General features: G+C 40.5%; 1 protein-coding gene and 1 pseudogene across 8 annotated transcripts in view; one reads left to right on the forward strand and one right to left on the reverse strand.

Annotated features, from left to right (window-relative positions):
- The window catches only part of LOC122478343 (ankyrin repeat domain-containing protein 26-like), a 242,014-nt gene that overhangs the window by 185,941 nt on the left and 43,380 nt on the right, over positions 1–12,693 (forward strand). The gene's annotated exons all lie outside the window — the stretch shown is intronic.
- LOC122478345 lies at positions 5,705–9,944 on the reverse strand (annotated as a pseudogene).

A 12,693-nucleotide genomic window follows, 5' to 3' on the forward strand; every position in this document is an offset into this window, starting at 1 on the left:
TGGGATCTTTTGTGGTTCCATACAAATTGTAGGATTGTTTGCTCTATCTCTTAGAAGAATGCCGGTGCAACGTTGATTGGGATTGCAGTGAATGTGTAGATTGCTTTGGGTCGTTATCGCATTTTCACAATATTTCTTCTTTCAGTCCATGAGCATGGAATGTTTTTCTATTTCTTTGTGTCTTCTTTAATTTCTTTGATATGTTTTCTATAGTTTTCAGGATACAAATCTCTTATAGCTTTGGTTAGGTTGATTCCTAGGTATTTTATGGTTCTTGGTGTAATTGTAAATGAGCTCGGTTTCTTGATTTCTCTTTCTGTCACTTCATTATTGGTATATAGAAGTGCAATCAATTTCTGTGTGTTGATTTTGTATCCTGTGACTTTGCTGAATTCATGTATCAGTTGGAGCAGCTTTTTGGTGGAGTCTTTCAGGTTTTCCATGTAGAGTATCATGCCATCTGTGAAAGGCGAATGTTTAACTTCTTTGCCAATTTGGATGTGTTTTATTTCATTTTGTTGTATGATTGCTGAGGCTAGGCCTTCCAACACGATGTTCAACAACACTGGTGAGAGTGGACGTCTCTTTTATGTTCCTTATCTTCGGCGGGCAGGGTAGGGGGAAGTTCTCTGTTTCTCCCCATTGAGGATATTCGCAGCAGGCTTCTCATATATGGCTTTTATAATGTTAAGGTATGTTCTTTGTAACCCAACTTTCTTGAGGGTTTCTTATTAACAAAGGATGCTGTATTTTGTCAAATGTTTTTCTGTATTTATTGACAGGATCATATGAATGATTGTATCCTTTCTTCTATTAAGGTGATGTATCACTTTGATTGATTTGCGAATATTGAACCAGCCCTGTAGCCCAGGAATGAATCCCACTTGATCATGGTGAAGAATTCTTTCATATACTGCCGAATTGGATTTGCTAGTATCTTGTTAAGAATTTTGGCATCCATGTTCATCAGGAATATTGGCCTGTCATTCTCCTTTTTAGTGGGGTCTCTATCTGTGTTGGGAATCAAGGTAATGCTAGCTTCATAGAAAGAGTCCGGAAGCTTTTCTTCCATTTCTTTGTTCAACAGCTGGAAAAGAATCGGTATTAACTCTGCTTTAAATGTCTTGTAGAATTCCCGTGGGAAGACTTTTTGCCCAGGACTCATATTTGTTGGGAGATTTTTGATAACTGATTGAATTTCTTCACTGGTTATGGGTCTGTTCATATTTTCTATTTCTTCCCATTTGAGTTTGGGTAATGTGTGGTTGACTAGGTATGTGTCCATTTCTTCCAGGTTGTCCAGTTTGTTGGCATATACATTTTCATAGTATTCCCTAATAGTTGTATTTCTGTGGTGTTGATTGTGACCTTTCCTTTTTCATTCGTGATTTTATCTATTTGGATTCTCTTTTCTTTTTGAGAAAGCTGGCTAGGGGGTTATCAAGTTTATTTATTCTTTAAACAAAAACAGCTCTTAGATTCATTGATCTGTTCTACTATTTTTTTTGTTTGTTTTTACGGGTTTTTCTTTTGGATTCTATAGTGTTTATTTCTGCTCTAATCTTTATTATTTCTTCTAATGGCTGTAGGGTTTCTTTGCTGTTCTTCTTCTAGTTTCTTTAGGTGTGAGGTTCGATTTTGTATTTCGGATTGTTCTTATTTCTTGAGAAAGGCCTGGATGGCGACATGTTTTCCTTTTAGGGCTGCCTTTGCTGCATCCCAAAAGGGGTTGGTCTGTCATGTTTTCATTTTCATTTGCCCGTATATATTTTTTAATTTTACCTTTCATTGTCAGGGTGACCCATTCTTTCTCCAGTAGGATGGTCATCAACCTCCATGCATTTGGGGGCTTCCCAAACTTTTTCTTTTGTTTGATTTCAAGTTTCATAGTGTTGTGATCCGAAAATACGCATGGTATGATCTCAGTTCTTTTATATTTATGGAGGGCTGTTTTGTGACCCACTGTGTGGTCTGTTTTGGAGAATGTTCCACGTGCACTCGAAAAGAATGTGTATTCTGCTGCTGTTGGATGAAAAGTTCTGAACAGATCTGTCAAATCCATCTGGTCCAGTGTATCATTCAGGGCCTTTGTTTCTTTACCGATTTTGTGCCTAGGTGATGTGTCCATTGTTGTTAGGGAGTATTTAAGTCACCTACAATTTCCATATGATTATCAATAAGAATGCTTCGGTTTGTGATTAGCCTATGTATATATTTGGGGGCTCTCAAGTTGGGGGCACCAACATTTACAATTGTTAGCTCTTCTTGATGGATAGATCCCTTAATTATGATATAATGCCCTTCGCCATCTCTTGTTAGAGTCTTTGGTTTAAAATCTCATTTGTCTGATCTAAGTATGGCTACTCCAGCTTTCTTTTGACTTCCAGTAGCATAATACATGGTACTCTATCCCCTAACCTTCAATCTAATGGTGTCCTCCTGTCTCAAATAAGTCTCTTGTAGACAGCATATAGATGGATTTTGTTTGTTTTTTGATCCATTCAGATACGCTATGTGTTTTGATAAGGGCATTTAGTCCCTTCACATTCAGAGTGATTATTTAAGGATATGGATTTCATGTCATTGTGTTGTCTGGAGCTTTCATGCTTGTGGTGATGTTTCTGGTCCTTTGTAGCCTTGACAACATTCCACTCACAGAATCTCCTTAGGATCTCCTGCAGGGCTGGTTTAGTGGTCATGAGCTCTTGTAGTTTTTGGTTTTCTGGGAAAGCCTATCTCTCCTTCTATTCTGAATGACATCCTTGCTGGAGAAAGGATTCTTAGCAGCATATTTTCCTATTCAGCACATGGACTTTTTCCTACCATCGCCTCCTGGCCTGCCAAGTTTCAGCGGGCAGGTCTGCTACTACCCATATGTGTCTACCCTTGTAGGTTAAGGCCCGTTTGTCCCTTGCTGGTTTCAGAATTCTCTTTTCTCTTTGTAACTTGCCAATTTCACTATGATATGCTGTGGAGAAGACCTAGTCTTGTTGAATCTGAAGAGAGTTGTCTGTGCCTTCTGGATTTGGATGTCTGCTTCCTTTTCTCCAGATTAGGAAAGTTCTCACCTATAATTTGTTCAAGAAAACCATCTGCCCTTTTCTCTCTCTCTCTCTCTCTCTCTCTCTCTCTCTCTCACGCTGGAACTCTTATGATCCGGATATTATTACATTTCATTGAATCACTTAGTTTTCCCCTCATGGTCTAATATTTTCTTATCACCCTTTTTCTTGGCTTCATCATTTTCCATACTTTCATCTTCTATGTCACTTATTCTCCCCTCTGTTTCCTCCATCTTTGCTGTTACTGCATCTAGTTTATTTTGCATCTTATTTACAGTATTTCTTAATTGCTGTCACTATTTCTTAGTTCCTTGATCCCTGCAGCAATAGATTCTCTGCTGTCTTCTATGCTTTTTTGTAAGCTCAGCTGTTAATCTTACAACTATTATTCTAAATTCTTGAACCGATATATTGTTTATATCTGTTTTGAGCAGTTCTCTAGCTCTCATTTCTTCCTGGAGTTTCTTTTGAGGAGAATTCTTCCATTTCCTCAGTGTTCAGTACTTTATGTGTTTTCCTAGTTGTCATGTGTCCTGCACCTGTCAGCACTATTTTAAAAAGGGGTCGTATACTATCCAGGGCCTGGCCCTTCAATAGGTATCTTTGGAGCATGTTTCATGCTCTCTGTTGTTGTGACTCTGGTTGCTTTATTTCCCTACTCATATTTGTGGGTTGGCCATTCCAGCAGGTGTGCTTAGATTTGTTCATAATGTAAACTTGGAAAAGAATTTAAACACTGGGGGGGGGGGTGATGGAAGATGCCTTATCTCATACAAAGGGAGAAATGACAGGGGCAAAGGAAAAGAGAAGAAGACAAAAAATTGACCAGGCAGAGAATCAGAGAAACTATACAACTTAATCCAGGCAGGGAAGAGAGGGAGGGAGGGAAGGAGGGAGGGAGAGAGAGAGAGAGAGAAAGGAAAATAAGAAGGAGATACAGAAGAGGTGCAGAAAGAATAGATTAAAAATCTCCATGACCTGGCCAGTTGTCCCCATGGGCCCCTGGAGATGTTTGTGTCACGCTGTAGCCCAGATTCCTAGATTTCCACATCTTCTTGCCTCACTGCTGTGTTTGAGGGATGTGGTCATTTCAGGTACCCCTACTTCTCTGCCATGTTGACACACCCCCCTCTTTAATGTAGTGTTAGACTTGATTTGTGGATGGTTTCTTCAGAAATTGTGCTCCCATGCTTATGACAGAATTTTATTTCTTACAGTATCTTTGTCTAGTTTTGGTTTCAGGTAATGCTAGCCTTATAGAATGAGGTGAGACATATTTCTCCTCTCCATTTTGGGGGGAGACTTTGTGTAGAATAGATAACATTTCTTCCGAAAATGTTGGATGAATTTACTAGTGTAGCCACTTGGCCCTGGAATTGTTTTCTGTGGAAAGATCTTTATCTAAGACTTTAGTTTCTTTTATACATATAGAGTTAGTTAGTTTATCTGTTCTTTTTTTCCTTTATTTTATTTTATTTATTTTATTTTATTTTATTTCATTTCACTTCATTTCATTTCATTTCATTTCATTTCATTTCAGTAATCTTTACACCCAACATGCGGCTTGAACTCACAATCCAGAGATCAAGAGTCACATGTTCTACCAACTTAGCCAGCCAGGCACCCTTCACTCTTGATTGAGCTTTGATAATTTCTGTCTTTCACGGAATTTACCCACTGCATCTGAGTTGTCAAATTAATTATATAAAGTTCATAATATTACTTTGTTATTTTTTTTAGTATCTGTGAATTTCCAGTAATGTTAGTTACATTACTAATTTCTGATATATTGTTAATACTTCCGTTGTTTCTCTTCATTTTGGGATCAGTCTTGGTAGAAATTTCTCCTTTTTTCACCTCCTGAAAGCATTTGGTTTCATTGATTATTCTCTCTCGTTTTTCTGCTTTCTTTCATGTGATTTTTGTCTTTATATTAGTTCCTTTCTTCTGCTTGGTTTGGGTTTAATTTGTTTTAGTTTTCTAGTTTCAAAAGGTGGAACCCAATGTCATAGATTTCAGACCTTTTTTCTTCCTCATCCTCTTCATCCTCTTCTTCTTTTTCCTCTCCTTCTTCCTCCTCTCCTTCTTCCTTCTACTCCCTCCTACTCCTCCTCCTCTCCTCCTCCTCCTCCCCCTCCCCCTTCTTCTTCTTCTTCTTCTTCTTCTTCTTCTCCCTTTCCCACTCTGTCTCCCTCTCCCTCTCCTCCTTCTTTCCACTTCCCCTTCCTCTTTCCTCCTCCTCCTCTTCTTCTCTTCTCCTTCTCCTTCCTCTTCTTCATCTTCTTCTTATCCCTTTCCCTCTCCATCTCCCTGTCCTCCTTCCCTCCTCTTCCTCCTTCCTCCTCCTCCTCCTCTGTCTTCTTGCGCCTCCTCTATGCTCCTCCTCCTCCTCCTCTTCTTCTCCTCCCCCTACTTCCCTCCTAGTTCTTCTTCTTCTTCTATATACTGTAGAAATCTATTGGCATTATTTTACCAAAATTTTTCTCAATTGTGAAAAATTAAAATCAGTTCTTCAACCTTTAGAAAGAAAAAAGAAGAAAATCTCTTTACTATAATACACCATGAAAATAGGCTATCTGCTTGCCACATTGTGTGTGTGTGGGGGGGGTGTGTGCTTTTTTTAAATTACACTATGGCCACAATCCATTTCACACAATTTTTCAGACAGGTAAATAAATATCAAATTATTTCCTTTCAGGCCAGCCACAAAACTTTAAGGAATAGACCCTAGACATGTATGTACGTGACAGAGCAGGCTCCTGTTTGAGCTGGGCAGCTTTAGTATCATTTCCAGGGGTCAGCAATCTATGGCCCGTGGACTGAATGTGGCTTGGCTTGTTTGGGTATGGCCCTGAGGTAAGAAAAGTTTTAGATTTTTTAAAGGGTTGTAAACAAAGCAAAAACAAAGTACTATGTGACAAAAGTATATGGTCTACAAAGGTTAAAATATTTACAGTTTGGCCTTTTACAGAAAAAGCTTGCAGACCCTTCAATTATACCAATGTTATACAGAATTCAGATGGTGCAATTACAATTCCGAGATAACGTTCCTTTATTGTGACCCAGAATGTAGCAACATCCTACAAAGATGTTCCTCTGATGTCATGGGTTAGAATTCCTTTTCTCTTTTTTCTTCATCTTCACATCATTAAACTTCATCCTCATCTCTCTCTCCATGAGTGTGGAGATTTTTCAATTTTTCATTTAGTAAGGCAGCGATTGCTTTTGCATCTCTGGCATCTATTTGCTCTCCCCAAATGTTTCTCTTTGCTTTTTCATAGGGATAACATTTAACAGTCGGATAGGCTCTGATGCCAGCTTTCTGGCATGTCTGAGCCGAAGCCTGACAGCCTATTTTTCCAGCTTTCACTTTTCCTTTCATCGTCTTAGCCAAGAGCTTAAACGCTGGAGCAAAATTTTGGCAAGGTCCACACCAAGGAGCATAGAATTCAATCACCCGGTGATTTTTCCCTTGTATAACTTTTTCATCGAAAGTCTGAGCCATTAGATTTGTGGATGCTTGAGGTCGAAATCCCGTGCCCCAAATCTCTCTTCTAGCCATTGTAACTGTGATACTGAAAAGCTTTATTTGGTTTTGGGGGAGGGAATCTTATCTCAGGGTATCTCTGAACATTTTCTTGGGCACAAAAAGAATGATACTTTTGGCAGTCTATACTGCCCACAGTAACTGTCCAGTTAGTGTCCGGGCCATTCTTTTCCATTCTGGCATTAGGACTTGACATGGGTGACACCATGGGAGTAGAAGTCAACCATTCAGACTTCATCATGGTTTCTTTGTTTAGCTAGTTCATTGAAAGTGGTGGGTGTCAGGGAGGTCTCTGAAGGTTCCTAAGATCCTCTATGAATTCCAAGATCTGTTGTTCAGCGGAGTGATGTCCTTCTTATTCATGAACCTCGGATTGGTTGAATACAACTGTTGTTGGATCCGCCTAAATGTTATACATGTTACAGGGTCTCTCGTGAACCGTACCATCTAGTGTACCAAACTAAAGCTGACCACGCAGATGCTTTGATGCTTTTTGTAACTCTGGCAATAAAGCTTGACATGGTGGACACCATGGCACAAACAAATCAACAAGCCACGGTTCCTGTCATCGGCAGGAACATTTTGAGGTCCAAGTGTGGCAACATGAGAATTACCACTTTCTTTGGCAAAGGCTAGTATATCATATAGAATCTTCTTTCCATGATGAATTTCATATTCTTTGGTTCCTTGTCCTTTAAATACTGCTAGACATGGCTGAAATACAGAGAGATTACTACAGATGTCTGGTGCAGAGGGATAGTCAGCCTTGCCAACTTGAATTGTTCACTTTTGAGTAGAGTTTTTAGTTCCCTCAACTCAGGATCATTTGGATTTTCATGTTTTCCGAAACTAAACAATAAGAGCCACCGATGATGAGCCAATCGATCCGTTAGTGTATTTGCCAAAAGTAGCTCAAAATCTGGAAGACTGTGCATGATTTCCAAATCTATTTCTCGAGCATCCAATGAATTAAGGAACAAAACGCTGCTTTTCTCTCTGTTATTTAATGGGGCGCCAGAGGAAAATAGGCAGTAGTACTTGTGATAATATCCAGACTTTTACAAAGTTTGTCCTGGGTGGCACAGTCCATCCACCCTACATTAACCAGACCATCCAACATGCCCCTGAGCCTGAGTCGTGTCTATGAAGTTAAACAATCTCCTCCTTTGCAACAAAAAGTGATCAGCTGGCCAATACTAGCAGCAAAAGCAGTTTCTATGGAGTGAACACAATTTCCTGTCCATAATTCCATCACTGGGTTTCTAACGTGCTGCATGGCGAACTCACCAAACGTTCCTTTGATCTGTCCCCGTGATATTTCACTGTGGCCATTCCAGACCTAAAAAGGAAGAGGCTGGGAGATCCGTTGACTCCTTTCATTCAGCAAAACATTCTATCATCACCACAGTTAACAGCACCAATTCAAAGTAATCCATCTACTTCTTTAACACAGTCTCTCCATGTGGGAGCTAATTCATGGCAGTGTGACCATCCTGGGGAGTAAAAGTTCACAAACCACACTTCTCCAGAATGAACAGCAGCATCCACTTCTCTTCTATTCAATGTCATGCTTTCAAGATCATCATCACAAATACCAAAATCATAACGATCATAATCCCAGCTTTCATACGGGCCACCTTCTGGATCATCTGCAAGTCCCTTTTCTCCGTATTTGTCATACTTTTCCCACAGATCTTCATCTTTGAGTACTTCATATGCTCTATTTATCTTTGAAAATCACTCTGTACATTAGGATTATACATTTGGTTGGTTGGTTGGTTATTTATTTATTTATTTATTTAGTGTTTATTTACTATTGAGAGAGACCGAGACGGAATGCAAGTGGGTTAGGGGCAGAGAGAGTGGGAGACACAGAGTCCAAAGCAGGCCCCTGGCTCCGAGCCATCAGCACAGAGCCCGACGCAGGGCTCTAACCCACAACCTGTGAGATCATGACCCGAGCGAGCGGAAGTTGGACGCTCAACTGACTGAGCCACCCAGGTGCCCTGGGTTATTCGTTTTGGTTTTTTGGGTTTTTTTTTTTGTTTTGTTTTTTATAAGGATGTAGCTTCAATGCCAACTTCGTGAAAGCTTGTCTTATCTCTCTACTGTTTGCAGTCCTGGATACTCCAAGTAAACTGTAAAAATGCTGATCTGTTCCCACGAAAATGGCCATATACACTATTAGGAAACAGAATGACTCTTTTCAGGTCCCGGAGGTAGTCATTTTCGTTGAAGCAGACTCCCATTCTTTCTCTGATACAAGTTCTGATGAAAGTGAACATTCAGATATACAGCTGGTTCCAACTGAGAGAATATGCAGGTTTGAGAACTTGTGTTCACGTTACTCCAAGAGCAAATCAAGCACCATGAAATTTTCTCCCAAAATGTCAATCTGTGTAGGCTCAGTAATCTCCACTTCCTCAGATCACAAAAGATATAAAAATACTTTCAGGAATCTAACCTTCTTAACCTTCTGTTTCTCCTTTCTTCCTTGAATCCTAAATGTCTAAATCTTCTCCTTACCTGCGAATGGTCTCTGGCTCATTTCTAACTCCTTGTCATGCAACCAAAACATACGTTTTTAAAGTATAGCGGTGGAGAGTAACAAATATTCAGACTAAAATAAGCAACCAGAGGAAAATCGAGAACACATTGTCCAATACCACCATGGGAAAAGTGGTTCTCCTAGGGGTCCTTCTCAGCGTGGGTGTGGTGGACTTGATCTGCGCCAAGCTTCAGGGCCAGGTGGAAACTGCCGGTAAACGCAATAGGAAGGATTTCTGGTTGCCATCAGCCCAGAATAGGATGTGGGGAGAGGGGAAGGATGGGGACATCCCATGAGAGAGACTGCTGGCATATGAAGTCTCCGGCAAGACTAGGGTGAAAAGAGCCTGAGTAACTGAGGCTTAAGTGAGAGAAAGGGTCGCAAGAAGCTGGGAAGCGAAGTCGGAAGAAGGGTGATGATGTAGGTAGTGAGAAAAAGATGGGGAGCTAGAACACAAAACCCATGGCAGGGGCGGAGAGGAAGGGAGGGGAGACAGGTGCAGAGGCATTGGGCTCTCCCTTCCAGAAGGACCATGCCTGTGCCACCGCCGCCGCCTCTCACTCCAGCAGAACCCGGGGCCCGGCCCATGCCCACCTCAGTCTAGGGGGGTCTCCTCCTACGGCTACTCCCCCACCTTCAATTCCCGGCATTGGCGGAACCCGCCCCCACCCACCCAAGTGCCTGCTGTGCTCTGTGAACAAAGCACCTGCTCTCCATCCACTGCCAGGGTGGGGCGGGGCAGGGCAGGGTGCCTTGGGAAGCTGGGGGAGGAGCCACAAAGGCAGCAAGGAGCACCGCACTTCCCTGTTCTTTTTTAATGTATACATTCAGTGCTATCAGTCTTCATGTGAGTGCTACTAAAGCAGAACTCTACAAATTCTACTATGTTTTCATTTTCATTCAGTTCAGAATCCTTTCTAATTTTTTTTTTCTTTTTTCATTACTTCTTTGACCCAGGAGATATTTCGATGTGTTCTGTAGTTCACAAATAGTTGAGTATTTTCCAGAGATATTTTTGTGCTTGATTTCTGATTTGATTGCTTTGTGGCAGGGAACACACTATTATGACTTCAGGCCTCTTGACTTCTTCCTTTTATTAAGATTTATTTTTGACCCAGAACATAGTCTTTTTTGGTAAGTGTTCCGTAGATCCTTGAGAAGAATAGTGGCGGCCAAGTCTACTATGCCCTTGCTGATGTTGAGCGTGTTGAAATATCAGACTATAATTTTGAATTTGCCTATATCTCTTTTCAGTTCTATCAATTTTGCTTCATGTACTTTGAAGCTATTAACAGATACATGAACATTTAAGATTGCTCTTAATTGACCTTTTTATGATTATATAATGACCTGTTGTTTATTGCTGGTAATATATATATATATATATATATATATATATATATATATATTTTGCTTGAAACTGTTTTGTCTGCTATTCATATAGCCACTCTAGCTCAGCCTTCTTTGGTCAAGTGTTAGTGTGGTATATCATATTCCTGTCTTTCGAACAAATTTCTGTCTTGACATTTAAAGTGCATTTTGTATAGGTGGCATATAGTTGAGTCTTCCTTTTTTATCCATTCTGACAGTCTGCATTTTAGTTGAGGCTTTTAGACTGTTTTCATTTACTGTGATTTTTTTTTCAATATATGAAATTTATTGTCAAATTGGTTTCCATAGAACACCCAGTGCTCATCCCAAAAAGTGCCCTCCTCAATACCCATCACCCACCCTCCCCTCCCTCCCACCCCCCCATTAACCCTCAGTTTGTTCTCAGTTTTTAAGAGTCACTTATGCTTGGGCTCTCTCCCACTCTAACCTCTTTTTTTCTTTTTTCCTTCCCCTCCCCCATGGGTTTCTGTTAAGTTTCTCAGGATCCACATAAGACTGAAAACATATGGTATCTGTCTTTCTCTGTATGGCTTCTTTCTTCTTTTTTTTTTATATATTTTTTCAACGTTTATTTATTTTTTGGGGGACAGAGAGAGACAGAGCATGAACAGGGGAGGGGCAGAGAGAGAGGGAGACACAGAATCGGAAACAGGCTCCAGGCTCTGAGCCATCAGCCCAGAGCCCGACGCGGGGCTCGAACTCACGGACCGCGAGATCGTGACCTGGCTGAAGTCGGATGCTTAACCGACTGCGCCACCCAGGCGCCCCTGTATGGCTTATTTCACTTAGCATCACACTCTCCAGTTCCTTCCACGTTGCTACAAATGGCCATTTACTGTGATTTTTGAGATAGTTGATTTGAATATGTCATCATGCTGTTTGATTTGCATTTGTCCTATCTGCTCCTTGTTCCCGTTCTCTTCTTTTTCCGCTTTCTTTTAATGGAGTAATTTTTATGATTCAGTTTTATCCATTTATTTATTTATTTATTCATGTATTCATTTATTCATGTATTCATTTTTTCACTTATTTATTTAGGCTTCCTAGCTAGAACTTTTCAATTTTGCTGCTTTAGTGGTTGGTTAGGGTTTATAGTCTATGGCTTCAGCATCACAGTCTCCCTTCCAGTAATGTTATACCACATCGTATAGAGTTTAGGCAAATCACAAGAGTTGGCTTCCATTTCTTCTTTCCTAGACATATCCTTCCTGGGTCAGTGGGATTATAGTTTTCATGAGGTGTAGGAAGATTTGGGCCATATTTTTTTCCTGTCCCTTTCCCCTGCCTCTTTGGGCAATTGTATATTTCCCAGTTGAAGTTTTCTCCCAGGTTTCCAATGTTAAACTTCAGTCTTTTGTTTTGTGATGTCTAATATGTGTTTATTCCTACCCATCGTATTGTTCATGGCTAACATAATTTACATCTCTGTAAGTACTATTTGGTTTTTAAAACAATAGCTGCCATGCCTCTAGTTATCTTTTCATGCTTTGTTTGGAGATATAGTTAAGTTACTTACAAACAGTTGGATCCTTTAGTCTTGCTCTTACAAATTATTGGAGGAATCCAGAGTTGTGATCAGCCTAAGACAAATTATGAGTTTTTCTATCTTAGCTAATGTGAATAGATACTGTCCCTCGTGCTGTGGGAGCACCAGGCAGTGTTTCCTCTACTCTTCAGATTTTTTTCCCTTGATGACTTCCTTCCATGTATGCACTGGTTGTTACTCTGCTGAATAGCCAAAGGGGACCCTGTGCAGATGCCCAGGGTTCTTTCTGTGTCCTGCTTTCTCCTCTCCTGGATGCTGACCTGTCGTCTCTATCTGCCTTGCCTTCACCAGACTCTCAGTTTTGCCACCACGACTCAAGGAGTCTGGTGAAATCTACTTAAATAATTTATGTCTCCTGTGATGTAGCCTGAAAACTCTCTCAAGGCAGTGAGCTTGGGCATACATGTTAGGCTAACGTGTTTTGTTTTCAGGGATCATTGTCCTTCATTGTCTGAAGTTCTGTGTCTTGAAAATCATGTTAAAATTGTATTTTGTCTGTTTTGTTTTTGCTTGCTTCAGGTAGGAAGATCAATCAGTACGTGTTACCCCATCTTGGCCAGAAGCAGATTACAGTGGAACTTCGGCACATGCTCTAGAC

Source organism: Prionailurus bengalensis, unplaced genomic scaffold (assembly GCF_016509475.1).
Source record: "Prionailurus bengalensis isolate Pbe53 unplaced genomic scaffold, Fcat_Pben_1.1_paternal_pri Un_scaffold_51, whole genome shotgun sequence".
Taxonomy (NCBI): domain Eukaryota; kingdom Metazoa; phylum Chordata; class Mammalia; order Carnivora; family Felidae; genus Prionailurus; species Prionailurus bengalensis.